This window comes from Lissotriton vulgaris, chromosome 1_2, assembly GCF_964263255.1.
Source record: "Lissotriton vulgaris chromosome 1_2, aLisVul1.2, whole genome shotgun sequence".
Lineage (NCBI taxonomy): Eukaryota > Metazoa > Chordata > Amphibia > Caudata > Salamandridae > Lissotriton > Lissotriton vulgaris.
The window spans coordinates 313,961,728-313,984,173 of record NC_141686.1 but is presented as its reverse complement, the minus strand read 5'-3'; the positions used below and the strand labels follow the sequence as shown (position 1 = coordinate 313,984,173).

Below are 22,446 nucleotides of genomic sequence, written 5' to 3'. Positions count from 1 at the left end.
GCGCAGAGCATCAGGAATGATGGGAGTGACTCGGGGGCCAGCGCAATGCCAATGCTGCAGTAGTATATTATTACAGTGACAGTAACGGATTGGTCAACACACTTACGCGGTAACTCTGGCATGTCAGTCCAGTACACAAAGCAAACAGTGCAAACTTAAAGCAGGTCCAAGCAGGCGCCGGCGGTCCTAGAAGATTATTTCTCTCGCACATTCATTCTGTTGCCCATTGGGTGTATTATTCCACCTCCTCAGGAGTGCTAGTTCCATTGCAATGCATACAGCACAATGTTTACAAATCCACACCGGACAAGGCATGACCACTCGACTAATCTAGGCAAATTAAAGAAGTCTTGTGTAAAATAATAAATATGCAGTATAAACACAACAAACAAATGATTAGCGTTCCTCATTAAAAATCTCTGGAATGACTAGTGAAAAACAGGTTATTATGTATGAAACATTAAAAGTTAGGTGGGAAGTCCCTTGTAAAACAGGAGTGATGTACAAAGGATGCCAGTTCTGAGGAACGCTTTTTGAATATTCATGTTTCTCCTAGAGAGGTCAGAGCACACTGCATTAACATTTTAAACCAGGGAGTCTGCAAAGTGCTCTGTAGATAATTATGACCACAGGACCCTGCTAAGAAAGCACTGGCACTAATGAAACAACCCTCTTGACCGTCCTACTAGGCTGCAGCCCACATACAACACGACTCACTGGTCACGACGAGGTCGGAGTCACGCAGATGAGTCACACGCACTGGTGGTCCGTCCTGGAGAACTGAGACTGACTCTCTCTCAACTGAACTCACACTATGACTCATCCTCGGACCTCGACTATACGAAGTTCTACTGTAGTACTTTCAGTTTCACACTTACCCAGTCAGTCTTCTGGTCACCCTAAACGTGACCTGCTGCGTGTAAAAGCAGCAGTTTGAGACTGAGGTTCTGCCCCCCTCCTCACCCCAGCTAACGGAGCAGGGGCTCGTGACGTCACTCCCTAACACATTGCTTTGCACGTTCAATTATTTATGTCATACATGCCTCCTATACAGAAGGCAACCTGTTGTAATAAAAGTAATGTCCATTCCAGGTAGTATCTTCAAGTTGATTTATTTAAGATGGTGTTACAATGGAGAGCCACATTACTTTTATTACAACACAATCATTTTCTGTTACTTTTCACCCAGCACCTGCAAAGCCTGCAGAGTAGGCGTAGCATGTGTGCATGCAAAGTATGGATCAAGCAAAGTATGCAATTAGCCATGAGCAGCACGTCAATCTGTTTCACAACAGCACATAGGTTCATTTTTCCGTCATACGCACAACAAAGCAACCTTCTTGCACCTTCTTTCTGCTCGATGGAAGCAGTGCCGGTTGCATCAGTGCATGCATGGCAGCCAGAGAATGTATCTGGAAGGTCAGGGGTGGCGTGCCTGCGTTGTGTTTGAACCCGTTCCTTCACTACGTGACCATTGGCGGCCCTGGCGTTATTCGCTGCTGTATGCGTGGTGCTGTGCTGAAGTGCCGAGAGTGGAGAGAGAGAATGAGTTTCGGTGGCTTTTGTCGTTACATTCTGCAGTTTGCTCCAGGGTTCAGTTCAGGTGGCGGTGTTTGTGTGAAGTACTCTAGCAAAACAGAAAGATGAGGGGTGATGCCCCGATACCGGTCCTAGGATGCATGACAATATTCGTCATTATTTACATTCATAATCTTTTTTTGTTGCCTGAAGTTCTCGAATATTTTTCTAGTGTACGCCGAGCATTTTGTGCGTGTGGTCTTACCGCGTGCGTTAAAAGCGCATACGATTTTGCGCATTTCATTAAAAGTGGAACGCCATTTAATTAAACATTGAAGGGCTAATTGTACTCGTGATATTTAAGTCACAGCTGGGTTGCAGCATTGCTTCCAGTACCTGATTGTATGCCTACTATTGAGAGTCGGTGAAATAAATGGTGTAGTTCGGCGCTGCCTACCCTAATAGCCGATACTTGAATATTAGAAGTGGAACAGTAAAGCGCTGATCGGTACCTGTCGCCGCAGCTCAGGTGGCCCATATTTCGAGAAAGGCTCACGACAGGCGACAGTCCCAGGTCAGGAGAGAAAGTCAGCACCTCGTTAATGTGCGAGCAGCAAACACCCACGTGCGGCAACATCCTGCTACAGCAGCCAATCCTGGCGCAGCATGAACAGCGCCACTGCGCCAGGATTGGCACACGAGCAGGCTCATATCTGCCCTAGATGAGACCGGCCCCGGGGCCTCCTGCCTGCCTATGTATCCGAGTGCTGGGGGGGGAGGGGAGGGAAGGTCTCAGTGTACGCATGCGGGAGCCAGTCAACAAATTGACTACTCCGGGATTTGGCATGCGTTGTCAGCACCCCACTGCCTCTCTGTGTGCGCTGCCTGCCTGTCACTCTGCCGCAGCCCCGCCCCCCACGGCCCACTTCATTATGGATGCCCGATTCGATCGGGCTTTTCCCGGGACAGGTAGCGCTCGGCTCAGATTTAATTTCTTTAAGTAAAATGTGTATCTTACTCGTACTTCATTGCCAGTGCGGTCGTCCATGGCTAGTGGGGCAACGCCCCAACGCCCCCAATGGACGCACCGCCACTGCTACGGGGTATGAGTATTGAGGAACAAGCTATTCAAACACGTTTAAACTAGCACGAGGGACGTGGGAAGGACCTAACATGTGCACTTAGACTAGCCTTCTTATGCTATTCTTACTAAGTTCAGGGCAACCATGCTAAAAGGAAGGAAAAAATGGAACACACTAATATAATATGACAGTTTTAATAATATCCTACAGGTAGGGAGAGAAGTGGAACATCACTAATAAACAATTGCATATAAGTCACTTTAAAGGTAATATCACAGGCAAGAGTGCTTTATTAAGGAGAGGAAAGGTAAGAGTATAGTCAGACAGACACCCACAGAGGATATTTACCTAGTACGAGAATGAAGACTAACCCTGGCCACGGGTCAGTTTGGAAGGACGGGGACAAGGACCCTCAAGGATTGGAATACCAGAAAGCGAGCAGGTACAGCTTGTGGACAGTCAGGACAGGATACCCCTCAGGATTTGGGTCAGGACTGGGCTCACCAAAGGGCACGACCAACCCCTGCAGCTTCGGATGCAACGCCTGCGTTACCCCTTCTCTGCACAGAATCCGCCAGTAACCCCGATTGGGTTTTCGAATTTTCCCAGCAAAGTGCTTCGCCAGCACTTAAGACTATTTCCACCCCTTTGAGTTTGTGGAAAGTATGGACAGAGTGCTCCGCAGCGCTCTGCATCAATCACCTATAGAGTTTGTAGGGTCAGTGACAGGTCTGCTACTCGGACAAGTCGGACAAATTCTCTAAGCTATACTAAGCTAGTTATACTGTTTTGGGACCCCTAGACCACCCACAAAAGTTGCAAGTGACAAATTCCCACGTTATGATTGGTCAGGAGAGGTGACTTTGTCATTGTCACCACCTATAATTCAGTGTTCCCATCATGAATATGTAATTTTTCATACCCGCCCCTTGGGTTCACGTTCCCAGGCATAGGAATATAGAAAACAGTGAGAGTGTACAGTATATAGATACAATGTTTCACAGTCAAGGTGGACTGCAGCATCTTCTAGGTGGGTTCCCAGGCGCATCGTGCTTCGGGAGCCAGCTGGCTTGCTTCAGCTTCTGCGCAGTGGGGTTTCTCCCATGTCACGTGACAGGGTTTAGAAGAGCTTCAATATGGAGCGGCTCCCCGTTCCCAGGCCCATAGATACGTGGTACATGAAAAGTAAGCTAAAACACATTAGAATCATACATAAAAATGATTACACTGTATACCGGAAAAAACTTCACTGCACCCCTTATTTTATAACATCTGGAGCATTAAGGTTTAGTGCAAAAAGACAGATAGGCATAAGCAGCGGGGCAGGCAGAGAGCATGGTTAGAGACAAGCGGCCATGTTTGCAACAGTGCGCATGAGCAACAAATCCCTCCAAAATGCGAGTGCGTCACATCACATGGGTATGACCGACGCATGCGCAGACTGGATTTTCTGCGAAGCGGCCATTTCCGTAGTGCAAGCATGGTTAGGATGAAAAGACACCTAGGCAAGCCTCCTAGGGACACCCGTGTGTTGGGAAAAAAGGTAAAATAAATGACGAACAGGTTGAATTAATATGATTACAAGTTAGGCGAGGTTCTTGATTAGGAGCAAGTCGCTTTACGTGCGAATCCTTGCTCCATCACTAACATAACCATTAGTAATACCAGTCCACCCAGTATCAGTGCTAACTTAATCATGAATGAATAATAGCACTCCGCCCATTATCAGTGCTAACGTGGCCATTAGTAAGGCGGAGGTGAGTGGGGAGAGAATTCCAGGTTTTGGTCGCTAAGTAGGAGAAGGATCTTCCTCCCATGGTGGATTTATGGATGCGCGGAATTGCGGCGAGGGCTTGATTGGATGAACGTAGTTGGCGGGCGGGTGTGTAGAAGGACAGTCGTGTGTTGAGGCATTCAGGTCCTAGTTCGTAGAGGGCCTTGTGGGTGAGGAGACGGAACGATATTCTCTTGTTGACGGGGAGCCAGTGGAGGTCTTTCAGGGACCGGAAATGTGAGCTTGACGGGGGATGTCCAGTATGAGTCTGGCTGAGGCGTTTTGGATGCGTTGAAGTTTTTTCTGTAGTTTGGCTGTGGTTCCGGCGTAAAGGGTGTTTCCATAATCCAGTCGGCTAGTGACCAGTGCGTGGGTGACTGTCTTTCTTGTTTCAGTGGGGATCCAACTGAAGATTTTTTTGAGCATGCGTAGGATGTTGAAGCATGAAGATGACTTGTCCGGTCATCGAGAGGGAGGAGTCCAGGATGAAGCCCAGGTTACGTGCGTGATCTGTAGGTATGGGTGCAGTACCCAGGGCCGGTGGCCACCATGAGTCGTCCCAGGCAGAGGGGGATGATCATAAGATGAGGACTTCTGTTTTGTCCGAGTTTAGTTTTAAACGGCTGTTCTTCATCCATTCGGCTACTTCTTTCATTCCTTCGTGTAGATTGGTTTTGGCGGTGTTTGGGTCTTTGGTGAGGGAGAGGATCAGCTGGGTGTTGTCTGCGTAGGAGATGATGTTGAGGTTGTGTTGGCGTACGATGGAAGCGAGGGGACTCATGTATACGTTGAAGAGGGTGGGACTGAGTGATGATCCTTGTGGTAAGCCGCAGATGATTTCGGTGGACTCTGATTTGAAAGGGGGGAGACGGACTCTCTGGGTTCTTCAGGCGAGGAACGAGATGATCCAGTCCAAAACTTTTCCTTGTATTCCGACGTTTCTGAGGCGATGTATGAGGGTGCTATGACAGACTGTGTCGAAGGCGGCGGAGAGGTCAAGTAGGATGAGGGCAACTGTTTCTCTGTTGTCCAGTAGCGTTTGGATGTCGTCTGTAGTAGCGATGAGGGCGGTTTCGGTGCTGTGTTTGGCTCGGAAGCCGGACTGTGAGGGGTCGAGGGAGTTGTTGAATTCAAGGAAGGCGGCGAGCTGACTATTGACGGCTTTCTCAATGACTTTAGCAGGTAATGGGAGGAGTGAGATGGGGCGGTAGTTCTTAAGTTCAGAGGGGTCTGCTGTGGGTTTCTTCAGAAAGGCAATGAGTTCGGCATGTTTCCAGCTTTCCGGGAAGGTAGCGGAGTTGAGGAAACAGTTGATGACATCGCGGAGATGTGGTGCGATGATGGAGTCTGCTATGTTGAAGATGTGGTGGGGACATGGGTCGGTTGGTGAACCTGAGTGGATGGAGTTCATCAGGCGGATGGTGTCTTCAGTAGTGATTGAGTTCCAGGTGCAAAGGTTGTGAGAGTGCTGTTTTGGTTCGGGGGTGGATGGAGTGGTCTGTTCTTCGGACTGGTTTTCAAAGCTGTTATGTATGTCGGCGATTTTGTTGTGGAAGAAAGAGGATAAAGAGTCGCAGAGGTCTTGGGAGGGAGTGATGTCATTGGTGCCTGCGGTGGGGTTGGTAAATTCTTTGACGATGTTGAATAGTTCCTTGCTGTTATGGGCGTTGTTGTCGAGTCGATCCTTGAATGCTGATTTCTTGGTGGATCGGATCAATTGGTGGTGTTTGCGGGTGGCGTCCTTAAAGGTGTCAGGTTGTCAGTGGTTGGGTCTTTTCTCCAGGTTTTCTCAAGGGTACGACATAACTTCTTGGATTTCTTAAGGTCATCGTTGAACCAGAGGGCCTTTTTGCTACCTTGTTTGATCTGGTGGTTTTTCAAGGGTGCTAATTCGTCAGCGCTGTGGGTGATCTATTGTGTGAGTTTGGAGGCAGCTTGATTTGGGTCCGATGATATGGCGGGAGGGTTTTGGTTAAGCGATGTGAAGAGTTGGTCAGTGGTAATTTTGTTCCAGTTTCTTCGAGGAATAGGTTGTGGGGGGTTGTGGGTCGTGGACTTTTTGTAGTTGAAGTGAACACAGCTGTAGTCCGTCCAATGGAGAGCTGTGGCGTGATCGAAGGAGATGTGTTTGCTGGAGGTGAAGATAGGGTCGAGCGTGTGTCCGGCTAAGTGGGTGGGGGTGTCGACAAGTTGTTTGAGTCCGTGATTGGCCAGGTTGTCCAGAAGGGTGTTGGTGTTGCTGTCGTTTTTTAGGTCTCGGCTAAAAGACGCGCGTAAGCGCGTCTCCGCCGAGATCTTATGTTAGCGAGTAGCAGTCCCAGGAGACACTCCGGGTCGCGCGCAGGCATTTCTAAACTGGCACGCGCATTAGCACGAGCGCTGCGCGAGGCTCTCTCACAACACAGGCATACATAGAAACAGAAGCGCTCACGCACGCACATACATACAGAACCCCCCCACTCATATACACACACACACACACACACACACACACACACACACACACACACACACACACACGCGCGCGCGCGCGCGCGCGCGCGCACCGGCCCCCCCTCTCCCCTTTAACTTACTGCTCCGCACCGGCAGGGAGAGTTGACGCTGCGGCTCCTATCCCGGGACTCCCTCTTGGTCAAGGGAGCCCCGCAACACGCGTACAACGTCCTGTTGTCGGCCCCGGGGGCTCTCCACGCTCGCAGGAGCCCCGGGCCGCTCCACGCATTTCCTCCGCCTGCCTCCTCTTCCGGTCCGGACGCGGCTCCGCCCCCGTCACAGGCGACCTTGCCTGACTTCCGGTGCGGCCGCGGCGGAATTCCGGGGGCAGTAAGTTATTGTATATTTGGCTGCTAAATGAAAGCGTGTCCATCTGCCACTGACATTTAAATTTACTAAAAATATGTGAATATGCCCTAAATCCAAATGTAAATTTAATTTAGCTAAAAACTATTATTATTTTAAGTGAAATTAATGTTTTCATGTAAATCAAAACCCATGCTGAACAGTTTGTTTCGGCATTACTGTTTGCATGTCATATTTTTATCTTTTTGAAGGAAATGTACTACTTTTGAGTAGAGAAGTAGTCTAAAGCGTGATTTAACACATGCTGCTCGAAATGTGAACTTGGCGTGGTACAGACAGCTTCAGTGTGTTTCCTTGTTTTCTCTGTTTTGACATTATGCACTAGTTCTAGCTGTGGAAGGAAGCTGTAGTGAGTGCAGAGTAGTGAGTGTGAATAGTGAGTGTGAGTAGTGAGTGCAGAGTAGTGAGTGCAGAGTAGTGAGTGCAGAGTGCAGAGTAGTGAGTGCAGAGTAGTGAGTGCAGAGTGCAGAGTAGTGAGTGCAGAGTAGTGAGTGCAGAGTAGTGAGTGCAGAGTAGTGAGTGCAGAGTAGTGAGTGCAGAGTAGTGAGTGCAGAGTAGTGAGTAGTGAGTGCAGAGTAGTGAGTAGTGAGTGCAGAGTAGTGAGTAGTGAGTGCAGAGTAGTGAGTGCAGAGTAGTGAGTGCAGAGTAGTGAGTAGTGAGTGCAGAGTAGTGAGTAGTGAGTGCAGAGTAGTGAGTAGTGAGTGCAGAGTAGTGAGTAGTGAGTGCAGAGTAGTGAGTGCAGAGTAGTGAGTGCAGAGTAGTGAGTGCAGAGTAGTGAGTGCAGAGTAGTGAGTAGTGAGTGCAGAGTAGTGAGTGCAGAGTAGTGAGTGCAGAGTAGTGAGTGCAGAGTGCAGAGTAGTGAGTGCAGAGTAGTGAGTGCAGAGTAGTGAGTGCAGAGTAGTGAGTGCAGAGTGCAGAGTGCAGAGTAGTGAGTGCAGAGTGCAGAGTAGTGAGTGCAGAGTGCAGAGTAGTGAGTGCAGAGTAGTGAGTGCAGAGTAGTGAGTGCAGAGTAGTGAGTGCAGAGTGCAGAGTAGTGAGTGCAGAGTGCAGAGTAGTGAGTGCAGAGTAGTGAGTGCAGAGTAGTGAGTGCAGAGTAGTGAGTGCAGAGTGCAGAGTAGTGAGTGCAGAGTAGTGAGTGCAGAGTAGTGAGTGCAGAGTGCAGAGTAGTGAGTGCAGAGTAGTGAGTGCAGAGTAGTGAGTGCAGAGTGCAGAGTAGTGAGTGTGAGTAGTGAGTGCAGAGTGCAGAGTAGTGAGTGTGAGTAGTGAGTGTGAGTAGTGAGTGCAGAGTAGTGAGTGTGAGTAGTGAGTGCAGAGTGCAGAGTAGTGAGTGCAGAGTAGTGAGTGCAGAGTAGTGAGTGCAGAGTAGTGAGTGCAGAGTAGTGAGTGCAGAGTAGTGAGTAGTGAGTGCAGAGTAGTGAGTAGTGAGTGCAGAGTAGTGAGTGCAGAGTAGTGAGTAGTGAGTGCAGAGTAGTGAGTGCAGAGTAGTGAGTGCAGAGTAGTGAGTGCAGAGTAGTGAGTGCAGAGTAGTGAGTGCAGAGTAGTGAGTGCAGAGTGCAGAGTAGTGAGTGCAGAGTGCAGAGTAGTGAGTGCAGAGTGCAGAGTAGTGAGTGCAGAGTGCAGAGTAGTGAGTGCAGAGTGCAGAGTAGTGAGTGCATAGTGCAGAGTAGTGAGTGCAGAGTAGTGAGTGCAGAGTAGTGAGTGCAGAGTAGTGAGTGCAGAGTAGTGAGTGCATAGTGCAGAGTAGTGAGTGCAGAGTGCAGAGTAGTGAGTGCAGAGTGCAGAGTAGTGAGTGCAGAGTGCAGAGTAGTGAGTGCAGAGTAGTGAGTGTGCAGAGTAGTGAGTGTGCAGAGTAGTGAGTGTGCAGAGTAGTGAGTGTGCAGAGTAGTGAGTGTGCAGAGCAGTGAGTGCAGGTGCAGAGTGGTGTGTATTGGCAATGTAAATGACAATGCCATTTATTTATGATTTAAAGAAAAAAAAAATATGACATGAGCAATGCCAATTGCTCTACCTTTAATGATGCCGAGACCATTGCATTGCAAATGCTTGTCTTTTCCAGGTGGAAGTTGAGGTCTCCCAGTAGAATGTAGTTCTCGGATGTGAGGGCATGTGGGCTGATGAAGTCAGTGATGTCTTCGTTGAATTGTGGTCCTGGGGTTGGTGTGGATCTGGAAGTGAAGGTGTTCGGCGGTCGCGAGGTTATCGTCGGAACTGGTTGTGATGCGGATGGTGTTCTTATGGACGATGGCGATGGTTCCTCCTGTTTGGTTGGTGCGGTCTTTTCGGATGATCTTGTAAGCGTCCGGGATGGCTATGGCGATGTCGGGCGCTGATGAGGCGTTCATCCAGGTTTCTGTAAGGAAGGCGATGTCTGGAGATGTAGTGTCGAGTAAGTCCCAGAGTTCAGTGGTGTATCTGTGGACCAAGCGGGTGTTCAGCAGGATGCACTTCAGGTGGTTAGAGTCGGAGTTGTGTTTGGGGGAAGTGGATTTGGTGTGGGTCCCGATGCAGGTGAACTTGCAGGAGAGGCAGGCGAATGGTCCATGGGTGAGTCCTGGGGCAGCTTTGCAGCATTGTGGTGTGCGACCGGGGTTGATGGCAAAGAGGGTCCCGGCGTCATACGTTATGCGGGTGAAGTGGGTTTTGCGAGGACCAGGGGGTCTGGCGCTGGGCGCGGTCCAGGTGTTGACGGACGTAGACGGGCTTACCTTTGGCGCACCTTGGGCGCAACCGCTGCGCGTAGATTCATCTGTCATAAGTGGATAGTGGAGGGGGGTGGGGCGAGGGAGGAGCAGCTGGGAGGCGGGGGCGGTGCGGAGGGCCGGGCTACGATGCACAACAACAACAAAATGGCTGAAAATGAAAAGCGAAACAGGGCGATGCTGTAATGGGCAGAGGCACAATCGGGCACAGAAGAGTTATCAAGCAGTGCGATCAGTGGGATGCAATGTGCTTCACTGATCGTACCAGGCAGCTCCTAATAATAGTATGGGCAATGAGGGCACAACAATGCAGCGCTACGATCTAGGAAAGAATGCACAAACAATTTACAATTTTAAAGTGGCAATCCAGGCAGAGCGAGCGATGCGCAAATCAGCTGATAGCAGAAAGTAACAATGCAGCGTAATAGCGCTACGATACCAGGGTCCAGGGAGTGTGGGGAGCGACCGCCTCTGAGCGAGTTTCATGCTTAAGTAAGCACTGATAACGGGCGAACTGGTATTTATGCTAACGTAACCATGCGTAATACCAGCTAGACTGGTAATACTAATAGTTAAGTTAGCACTGATAACAGGTGGACTAGTATTACTCATGCTTAAGTTTAGGACCTCGCTAGAGTTGTTTAGGACCTCACGCGAGCAGGAGTTGTTTAGGACCTAACACAACCAGGCACTGTTTAGGACCTCGCAAGAGTTGTTTAGGACCTCGCAAGAGTTGTTTAGGACCTCACACGAGCAAAAGTTGTTTAGGACCTCACGCGAGCAAGAGTTGTTTAGGACCTCGCAAGAGTTGTTTAGGACCTCGCAAGAGTTGTTTAGGACCTCGCAAGAGTTGTTTAGGAGCTCACAAGAGTTGTTTAGGACCTCACACGAGCAAGAGTTGTTTAGGACCTCGCAAGAGTTGTTTAGGAGCTCACAAGAGTTGTTTAGGACCTCACACGAGCAAGAGTTGTTTAGGACCTCGCAAGAGTTGTTTAGGACCTCGCAAGAGTTGTTTAGGACCTCGCAAGAGATGTTTAGGACCTCGCAAGGGTTGTTTAGAAGCTCACAAGAGTTGTTTAGGACCTCACACGAGCAAGAGTTGTTTAGGACCTCGCAAGAGTTGTTTAGGAGCTCACAGGAGTTGTTTAGGACCTCACACAAGCAAGAGTTGTTTAGGACCTCGAAAGAGTTGTTTAGGACCTCGCAAGAGTTGTTTAGGACCTCGCAAGAGTTGTTGAGGAGCTCACAAGAGTTGTTTAGGACCTCACATGAGCAAGATTTGTTTAGGACCTCGCAAGAGTTGTTGAGGAGCTCACAAGAGTTTTTTAGGACCTCACATGAGTAAGAGTTGTTTAGGACCTCACACGAGCAAGAGTTGTTAAGGAGCTCACAAGAGTTGTTTAGGACCTCACACGAGCAAGAGTTGTTTATGACCTCACACGGGCAAGAGTTGTTTAGGAGCTCACAAGAGTTGTTTAGGACCTCACATGAGTAAGAGTTGTTTAGGACCTCACACGAGCAAGAGTTGTTAAGGAGCTCACAAGAGTTGTTTAGGACCTCACACGAGCAAGAGTTGTTTAGGAGCTCACAAGAGTTGTTTAGGACCTCACACGAGCAAGAGTTGTTTAGGACCTCACACGAGCAAGAGTTGTTTAGGACCTCACATGAGCAAGAGTTGTTTAGGACCTCACACGAGCAAGAGTTGTTTAGGAGCTCACAAGAGTTGTTTAGGACCTCACACGAGCAAGAGTTGTTTAGGAGCTCACAAGAGTTGTTTAGGACCTCACACGAGCAAGAGTTGTTTAGGACCTCACACGAGCAAGAGTTGTTTAGAACCTCACACGAGCAAGAGTTGTTTAGGACCTCACACGAGCAAGAGTTGTTTAGGAGCTCACAAGAGTTGTTTAGGACCTCACACGAGCAAGAGTTGTTTAGGACCTCACATGAGCAAGAGTTGTTTAGGACCTCACACGAGCAAGAGTTGTTAAGGAGCTCACAAGAGTTGTTTAGGACCTCACACGAGCAAGAGTTGTTTAGGAGCTCACAAGAGTTGTTTAGGAGCTCACAAGAGTTGTTTATGACCTCACACGGGCAAGAGTTGTTTAGGAGCTCACAAGAGTTGTTTATGACCTCACACGAGCAAGAGTTGTTTAGGACCTCACACGAGCAAGAGTTGTTAAGGAGCTCACGAGTTGTTTAGGACCTCACACGAGCAAGAGTTGTTTAGGAGCTCACAAGAGTTGTTTATGACCTCACACGAGCAAGAGTTGTTTAGGAGCTCACAAGAGTTGTTTAGGACCTCACACAAGCAAGAGTTGTTTAGGACCTCACACGAGCAAGAGTTGTTAAGGAGCTCACAAGAGTTGTTTAGGACCTCACACGAGCAGGAGTTGTTTAGAACCTTGCAAGAGTTGTTTAGGAGCTCACAAGAGCTGTTTAGGAACTCACACGAGCAAGAGTTGTTTAGGACCTCACACGAGCAAGAGTTGTTTAGGACCTCGCGAGAGTTGTTTAGGACCTCGCAAGAGTTGTTTAGGACCTCGCAAGAGTTGTTTAGGACCTCGCAAGAGTTGTTTAGGAGCTCACAAGAGTTGTTTAGGACCTCGCAAGAGTTGTTTAGGACCTCGCAAGAGTTGTTTAGGAGCTCACAAGAGTTGTTTATGACCTCACACGAGCAAGAGCTGTTTAGGACCTCACACAAGCAAGAGTTGTTTAGGACCTCACACGAGCAAGAGTTGTTTAGGACCTCACACGAGCAAGAGTTGTTTAGGACCTCACACAAGCAAGAGTTGTTTAGGACCTCGCAAGAGTTGCTTAGGACCTCGCAAGAGTTGTTTAGGACCTTGCAAGAGTTGTTTAGGAGCTCACAAGAGTTGTTTAGGAACTCACATGAGCAAGAGTTGTTTAGGACCTCACACGAGCAAGAGTTGTTTAGGACCTCACACGAGCAAGAGTTGCTTACGAGCTTGCAAGAGTTGTTTATGACCTCACACGAGCAAGAGTTGTTTAGGACCTCGCAAGAGTTGTTTAGGAGCTCACAAGAGTTGTTTAGGACCTCACACGAGCAAGAGTTGTATAGGACCTCACACGAGCAAGAGTTGCTTACGAGCTTGCAAGAGTTGTTTAGGACCTCACACGAGCAAGAGTTGTTTAGGACCTCGCAAGAGTTGTTTAGGAGCTCACAAGAGTTGTTTAGGACCTCACACGAGCAAGAGTTGTTTAGGACCTCGGTAGAGTTGTTTAGGAGCTCACAAGAGTTGTTTAGGACCTCACACGAGCAAGAGTTGTTTAGGACCTCGCAAGAGTTGTTTAGGACCTCGCAAGAGTTGTTTAGGACCTCGCAAGAGTTGTTTAGGACCTCGCAAGAGTTGTTTAGGACCTCACACAAGCAAGAGTTCTTTAGGACCTCACACGAGCAAGAGTTGTTTAGGACCTCACACGAGCAAGAGTTGTTTAGGACCTCACACGAGCAAGAGTTGTTTAGGACCTCACACGAGCAAGAGTTGTTTAGGACCTCACACGTGCAAGAGTTGTTTAGTACCTCTCACGAGCAAGAGCTGTTTAGGATCTCACACAAGCAAGAGCTATTTAGGACCTCGCAAGAGTTATTTAGGACCTCACAAGAGTTGTTTAGGAGCTCACAAGAGTTGTTTAGGACCTCACACAAGCAAGAGTTGTTTAGGACCTCACACGAGCAAGAGTTGTTTAGGAGCTCACAAGAGTTGTTTAGGACCTCACACGAGCAAGAGTTGTTTAGGACCTCGCAAGAGTTGCTTAGGACCTCGCAAGAGTTGTTTAGGACCTCGCAAGAGTTGCTTAGGACCTCGCAAGAGTTGTTTAGGAACTCACATGAGCAAGAGTTGTTTAGGACCTCACACGAGCAAGAGTTGTTTAGGACCTCACACGAGCAAGAGTTGTTTAGGACCTCACACGAGCAAGAGTTGTTTAGGACCTCACACGAGCAAGAGTTGTTTAGGACCTCACATGAGCAAGAGTTGTTTAGGAACTCGCAAGAGTTGTTTAGGACCTCACACGAGCAAGAGCTGTTAAGGATCTCACACAAGCAAGAGTTGTTTAGGACCTCACACGAGCAAGAGTTGTTTAGGAACTCGCAAGAGTTCTTTAGGAGCTCACAAGAGTTGTTTAGGACCTCACATGAGCAAGAGCTGTTTAGGACCTCGCAAGAGTTGTTTAGGAGCTCACAAGAGTTGTTTAGGACCTCCCATGAGCAAGAGCTGTTTAGGACCTCACACAAGCAAGAGTTGTTTAGGACCTCACATGAGCAAGAGTTGTTTAGGACCTCACACGAGCAAGAGTTGTTTAGGACCTCACATGAGCAAGAGTTGTTTAGGAACTCGCAAGAGTTGTTTAGGACCTCACACAAGCAAGAGTTGTTTATGACCTCACACGAGCAAGAGCTGTTTAGGATCTCACACGAGCAAGAGTTGTTTAGGACCGCACACGAGCAAGAGCTGTACAGGATCTCACACAAGCAAGAGTTGTTTAGGACCTCACATGAGCAAGAGTTGTTTAGGAACTCGCAAGAGTTGTTTAGGACCTCACACAAGCAAGAGTTGTTTATGACCTCACACGAGCAAGAGCTGTTTAGGATCTCACACGAGCAAGAGTTGTTTAGGACCTCACATGAGCAAGAGTTGTTTAGGAACTCGCAAGAGTTGTTTAGGACCTCACACAAGCAAGAGTTGTTTATGACCTCACACGAGCAAGAGCTGTTTAGGATCTCACACGAGCAAGAGTTGTTTAGGACCTCACACGAGCAAGAGCTGTTCAGGATCTCACACAAGCAAGAGTTGTTTAGGAACTCGCAAGAGTTGTTTAGGAGATCACAAGAGTTGTTTAGGACCTCACACGAGCAAGAGTTGTTTAGGACCTCACACGAGCAAGAGTTGTTTAGAAACTTGCAAGAGTTGTTTAGGACCTCACACGAGCAAGAGTTGTTTATGACCTCACACGAGCAAGAGTTGTTTAGGAGCTCACAAGAGTTGTTTAGGAGCTCACAAGAGTTGTTTACGACCTCACACGAGCAATAGTTACTTAGGACCTCTCTTACCTGGTGGATGGCATTTAATGTTTACTAAAATTTACTCCAGCAAGGTCCTTCTTCTGCTTTCATGTTTTTATGCAGTTATGCTCAAGGCACTCTGTGACCTTTGAAAGCCAGGTTTTGATACCACTTTACTATACAGAGATAGATGTCCCAAACATACAAAGGTCAAGGACATGTAGAGCTGAGAGTAACTTTTTCTTTTCAAAGCACTATAACTAATTTGATATTTTCGATTGCGGGCAGCTTGCGCCCAGCTGCTTGGGCACAGACACAGATCATGGTCAGAGGGAGGATTAAGTATTAGCATTCCGCTATCTGTCCGCAAGCGCGGAGATACCCCTTCAGGGGTGCTTCAGGCGCTATATAAGCAAATAAATAAATAAAATAAATTATAGATGTGCCAGAAAGGGAAACCGAAGTAGATGCTGACTTGGAAGACCTAAAAGGGAAACTAAATGGATTCATGGGAAGAAGGGTGAAATGAGTGTAGTGGCTGCTGTGGTGTTTCACAACCTCTGGGAATAGCAGGGGAATGTCTGGCATATGATTTCCTCCTTCCTGTTCTTCCTGATCTGTTCTTACTAGCCTTACAAAGCCCATTGGCTGTGTTGATATCGGACTCTAGCATGGTGGCTTGCCACCATTGACTGCCGTGTAGGGAATGCAGAAGGTCCTGAAGTTGATGCCGACTAACAATGGGAACGAGTGGAGATCTCTTTTGTGTTGAAGGGATCTTGTCCAACTCTTGCCTCCCTTTTATGAGGCGTGCCCCATTGAGGTCGACTTATGGGCCTCTGGGACCCTACTCAGTTGTGTGTTGCCTCTATAAATGCGAGATGGGCTAGTGCTTGGGTGGGTATTCAGACGTGGTCACCTAAAAAAGAATGGTTTCACTTTAAAGTGCAGGGGCAATTGATGCCAAGATTGATACCAAATCTGTGTCTCAATAACGGAGGTCGGTGTCAATGGTGTGAAATACATTTTATCTCATTTTGCACAACTTTTACCTGGAGTTGTTTGCTGGTTTTGGCATTGAGAGCAAACTCTCTCTTGATGGACAGCTAGGCTTCGAAGTCAATGAGGCAGGTCTTCAGCAAGGCGCTGGTGTGGCTTTCGGTGACTTTCAGTTACAGCTGGTGGTTGGCCAAGTATTGGTGGATGCAGGTGCCCTATTGAGCCAATAAATTCCCAGGGGCCCATGTACAAATTGGCGATACTGGTTAAAGAATGGGATGTTGTGGATAAGCGGCGTGGATGTGCTGCGATCCTGAGGAGCTCACTGGGGCGCAATTCTTTAGATATGGCTCGAACCACTTTTGTAGGATACAGTCAGTGCCTATTCATAGAGCCAAGGCTTCTACAGTGTAAATGACTACTACGACAGAAAGCAGGGATTACTATTTTCTGTCACGAGAAAGGACTAATCCTCCGTTTGGATAAGTTCAGTATCTTGAATTGGGAGTTCAGGAGAGCATTGGGCCTGATATTCTTCTGCAACTGGTTTACTTTTTTGATGATCTTTGACCTGTTTGGTCTTCTGTGAAGGCACCTGGCAGAAGATGAAGCGTGGAGGATAATCAGGCAGTGAATTGTGGGAGTATTCAGTCCTGTGGGTGCGGGGCAGTCAGGGTAAAGGTATGAAGGGAATTGTGAGAGTCCCTGGAAGAGAAGAAAGGGTCCTAACCCTTCTTCAAATAGAGTCAACGTTGTGCACAGTTGATTAAAACAGATATGAGGGTCATCATTGCAGATATATACATTGAACACACCCCCAGAACATACCTAAAGCGCAGTATAAACGTCATCAGTGCAGGCACGTATTATTGTACTCTCTGCTTCCTAGCGACAAAACTTTGCTCCGAGTTGGGAAGAACACAAGTGGTCCACTCACTCTTTGACTGTATCTTTTCCTTTGTCTGTGTACAGCTCTCCGCTGCCTTTCGGCTAGGTTTCTGCCAACTCTTTGAAAACAAGGAGAGGGGCTCAAAAAGTCCAAAAGGACAAAGCACCAAAAACAACTATATAGTTATAAAGATTCCCTTTGAACCTATACTTTGTATAAACTTTATCAAATATAATAAAATCACATAACTCTGCTCAAATTTCTCACACACTTGGAATAACTCTACTCCAGATATGAAAGTACTTGTGTTAAAAAGTTTTAATGTATCGATTATGAAATTCACAAAGATAAATCATAACATAAAAATTCATAATAAAAACCCATCAAAGAGTAACATGATACCCTACAAGGGCTATTAAAAACATATAAAAAAAATCATGACTAATACAGTAAATATATCATTGTTAAAAAGAACAAAACAAAAAAACACCACATGAAACTGAAATATAAAAGGCAGTCAAATGATTCCTTTACAGTGTTAATTTGGACCTTATGTTGACAAGACTTAGAAGAGAATGACTATCCCTGACTCCTGTCGTTCTTGTCCCTTATCAAATGTAACCAGACTCTCTGCGTCAACACGTTTCTGTGAGTTTAAATGGATAGGACAACCTTCTTCAGGACTAACAATATTCGATATCAATTAGTGTATCTTCACTCTTATTGTAGTATTTAGATGAGGACAGGCATCTATTTCTTCGATAATAGATGTCAAAATAGTGGCGTATCCCTCAGAATAACTGAGTTACGGCCTTAGTTTGCACCATTACATCCGCATTAATATAGAAAATCTCAATGTCGAGATGGACCGGATCATATCCTGGTATATCTTTGAATTAAAATGATATCTTTACATTGAATAAAGGGAGGATGGACCCTTTGTTGTGTATGGCAATACATTTCTCAAATTGTCCTCCCTCTGTCTGGAATGTCTTGGGTAGGCTTTATTTATAGCTCTAAACCCTGAGTATTCCGGAAACAGTCCTCTGTGTTTTAGCTTCAGGTGGAAAATCGATTATGGAATCTTTGTGAATTTCATAATCGATACATTAAAACTTTTTAATAGAAGTACTTTCATATCTGGAGTAGAGTTGTTCCAAGTGTGTGAGAAATTTGAGCAGAGTGGTGTGATATTGGATGCTTGAGAAAAATACAAAGTATAGGTTCAAAGGGAATCTTTCTAACTATATAGTTCTGCCAACTCTGCCATTGTTTTATGTATTTTGTCTACTTGGTACTCACGAACGTAAACATTGGGTAAAACGAAAGAAAGAAAGAAGAATTAACATCAGAAAGAAGGTTTTCGTGGAAGGAAAAACCAAAAAATCACACTTGTATTTTTGACGAAGCAGATTATAAACTAAATCTAAATCGAGATTCACAATTGAAGAAACATCACCAAAAGAGACATCTGCAACTCTACATACTTCAGACTGACACTGCAGTAGACACACCATCAAAACATGCACCCATGTTTGTACACATTTCATCACAGCAGCACACACATTACAAAGAACATGAAGGGAGATGAACTGTGCAAAATCTCAAAACAGACATTCGTCATTTCACAGATTTTATCGAACCTAAGAAACATTACTAACTACATAATCAAGCACATTTACCAAAACATAACACAAATGTAACAAGTTACATCAAAAACTTTACATACCATTGTACACAATTCTCCAAAACATGACACATAGTACAAACTGTATCAGGCACAGTACTGCTTGCCCTCGATCAAACTGTATGTTTCTGTACATAGTATATTAAAAACTGATGCAGAGCATTTTACAAACAGAAGCAATGGTACATTCTTCACATGGTTATAGCTGTGTAGCATGGGCCGTGTCAGATGTTTATGTTGAGTATCACACCGTTTCTCACATATATGTGGCTGTAAATCCTACTTTTGATCACACATGACTGTTTGTCCTGCTTTATGTCACAAGTATGTGGCTGTGTATCTTGCTCTGGGTCAGACATTTGTCTATCTTTTGTTGGTCTTCTGGCTGTGTGAGTCTACGTGGTCTAAGACCGTCTTCCAGTGGTGGTCCGCTTAGTAGGCGCGCAGACATGATGTGCTCAGGCAGCTCGTTTTTAGTTTACTTAAATGAATGTGTCATTAAATGAAGGTGCAGTATAAGTTCCCAGCCAGGCATGTGGCCTAAATTTGACTTTTAATGGGTACATTTAAATGACTGCTAACACATTTTCTGAATCTCTTTTGTTCCATCTCCCTCTTATCCACACTTTAGGAATGTCCTTCCAGCAGCAAAATGTCAGAGCAGTCTCCAAGGATCGACATGCCTCGGTGCGCTGCGGATTCTGGGTGCCTTCATTCTGACCAGTCGGACATTTCACATGGGACGAGACCTCTCGGCTCCTGAAAGCCCTGGTATTTATGGACTACGACAGCCTCCTCTATTGCCTGAGTCTCAGGCTGAGGCCCAGTACTTCTCAGAAAGGGCCTCATGATTTTTTTTTTATATATGAGCTAATCAAGGTAAGGGTGTGAGGGACCCATCAGGCACCCCCCAGAAAAACACCAGCAATTGGAGCTCTGACAGGAGCTTTCCTACATTAATTAATCGATTCTTGTGCCTCCTAAGAGAGTCTTAAAGCACAGACCAAGCTCTTAACATGCACCTTCAAATGTATTTGCACTCTTTGCCTTCGCCCTATTCCTCCCTGTGGTCCTCACTCTTCAGAAGACACCCTTGTCCCTTCTGCACAAACACAGCTGTCCTTTAGCTTGCACAAGAATGATCTAACCTGCCTATTTTTGTATACAAATGTATTTTTGTTAAAGATCTATTTTGATGTTTATTGGACCTAAAAATTGCTTTTTTGCTTCGTCGGGCGAGAGGGGAAGTGGTTCGGTGAATTTGTCTGTTCGATATGTAGAATTAAAATAATAATAATAATAATTTGGAATAAAGCTTTTTGAGCAGCTTCTTGTCTCATGTGTGTGTTTGATTGCGATACTCTGCAATGAATTGTGGAGGGACACCTGCCCTTTTAATATGCATTCTGTCATTAAAGGAACTTGCAACCTCTGCAAGAAAGTGAATAGACACCGCTGAATAAATCAGGGACTCCTTTACATGAAAAAATGAGTCTCTTAAACCACATCTCATATCAATGTTTCTCATTAATTACAGACGGGAGTTAATGTTAACTTAGTACAGCTGGGTTTGGACACATGGTGAAGTTTGCTAGCAGGTATAATCTACAAGGATGTCCAGCTATCCCCGTTCACCAGGGATGTCCTCTGCCTTGGAGATACATCCTTAAACTTCCTCTTCAAAAGCTTAAGCTTAAGCAAAAGCAAAGATATGATGCACAAAGAAAGCCTAATAATTGCACAAAGAGTTTCAGACATACCGGAAGTACATGATTGCATGACATCCTTCCAAAGTTAACTTTGAAATGTTGTAGTATTTATGGTGAAGTCACTATTAACATATAAGTCAAACTTAAGTCCTTTTCAAGTCTTTTTCATCTTTAGTTTTTGTAGGCAATTTCCTTTATGTTTTTGTTTTAAAAAGAAGCTTAAATATAAGTATGTGCTTTACTTTAAAGTTGACATTTTTGATTGTATTATTGTTACCTGTCAAACGTTTACAATATTACTCACCTACCTTTGGTATGATCAGCTTTATATTTCTTATATGCCCTTCATCCTTATGTTATCTAGTTTAATATACTACATGACGTATGTGGATGTAATCATTGGGTTATAATTGGAAATAAAAACAAACTTCAAGTAGAAGTTGCTAAAACATGCAGTACTATATTTTTTTACATGCTAAAGAGATGAGGTACTTAAATGTATTGCATTGTAAAATTTGAATGCAGTGTACATCATAAAGTGTCTATTTTTTTTGTAACACATTACTTCAAGTTAAATGAATGTATTTGCACATTTCGTACTTAAACTTTAATAAAGAAGTCCTGAAATGTTTCCTTTTGAATTTTTAATCCCCTAGCTACAATATGTGTATTCGAGAGTACATTATTTCCTTTTTTCGTTTCAATGTTCATAGTTTATTTGAAATGCGATTTTCTTTGTGCTTGTATTTTTGTCAATATTTTTATAGATGTATTTCCAAGATTTATATTTTTCAAGACTCAAAGAAAGCGTATTGTTCGGTTAATAAAAACCCATAAAATTATAAAAGCATGGTTACATATCATAAGTTAAATATTTGTTATACAATCAAAAATACTCTGGCAGATACCCCTATTCTGTCTTTGCCAGTACTGGCCTGTGATATCTGCCTTTCTTGGTTTTCGTGTATCCCAACTTCTACTTTAAACCTGTAATAACTATATGGGTGTACTTTTTTGGTTAGCAATGATTAAAGGACAGAAAATTAACATTAAGGTGCCATGTACTTGCATAAACCATTTAAGCTAATAGATAAAGTGCCAAAAGTATGCGTAAACAATTTAAGCTGACTGAAAACGAGCTAGGGTGCCATGTTCTTGTATGAAACCGTTAAAGCTCCTTGTTAAAGTGAAAAATGCTTGACTAGACCATTTGCGCTCACAGGAACAATCTTGGGACAACTGTTTTTGTAAATTGATATTTTGTTACTCTTCATACATGTGTGTAGTGGAGAGTAAGTGTATTTTTTTCAATCTGTTTGGTCACTCTAATATGTCGCGGTGTAAGTTTGCAAACATTCTATGAATCTGAATATTGCAGGAAGGACTCAACTGGGGTTGGCCTGGGCTTAGCCCACGCCTTGCTGGTCACGAATGACATATCCGCCAAAGCGAAGATCCTCTCACTGCAAATATGGTGCTTAGGTTTTCACTCTACCACTTTGCACCATTTTTAATGTGCGCAAACAGCAATCATACAAGACACACAACGGACACTCAACACACAGCCGAGGTCAAAGTAGGTAATGCCCATGTCTTGGCAGAGCTACTTCGGATGTCCCTGAAGACACATAACACCTCCCAAATCTTAGCTTCTCGCAGAGCGTAACTCTTGTTCAGTTGTTTAAAAAGGAGGCATGCAGTGGTGGAGCTTCTTCGGGTATTTAGTCTTCTTTCAGTTGGAGACCAAATCACCACCAACCCACAGGAGGACACTCATCTTCCAACGAATAACTCCCACCACTCCAGATGACATCACTAGATTCCACAAGCCTGCTTCAGGTGAGGTCGCCCCCACACCGCTGCTCCTGCCCACTGCCTGCCAGCACCAGCACCTTGCCCTGCGGCTGCCTTCCTTGCCCGCAGCCCGCCGTCCGCCTGCTGACGTTTCTTTTACTTTTTTCTCCCCTCTGCTCCGCCGTATTTTGTGCCGTCTACTTGTGTGCCCCTCTCCCCTTTGCCTTCTGTACTACCCCAGCCGCCGTATTTTGTGCCATCCTTGTGTTCCCCTGTGTGCCCCTCTCCCCTTTGCCTTCTGTACCACCCCAGCCGCCGAACGACCCAGCCACCGCTGAGCCGCCCTCGGCCCTCCTTTCCCGCCACTGCCTCCGGCATCACCGCCCCCCTCCTGCCCATTGGCCGCCCCGCTC

The 22,446-nt window shown here is 45.8% G+C and overlaps 1 protein-coding gene across 2 annotated transcripts in view; it reads left to right on the top strand.

The window, feature by feature from the left end:
* The window catches only part of CNOT12 (CCR4-NOT transcription complex subunit 12), a 381,414-nt gene extending 361,556 nt beyond the window's left edge, over window positions 1–19,858 (top strand). For both annotated transcript variants that reach the window (XR_015307571.1, XM_086953347.1), the window contains one exon: window positions 19,162–19,858. The gene's annotated coding sequence lies outside the window, so the exon portion shown is untranslated. The remainder of the gene's footprint in view (window positions 1–19,161) is intronic.
* Window positions 19,859–22,446: the final 2,588 nt, after the last annotated feature.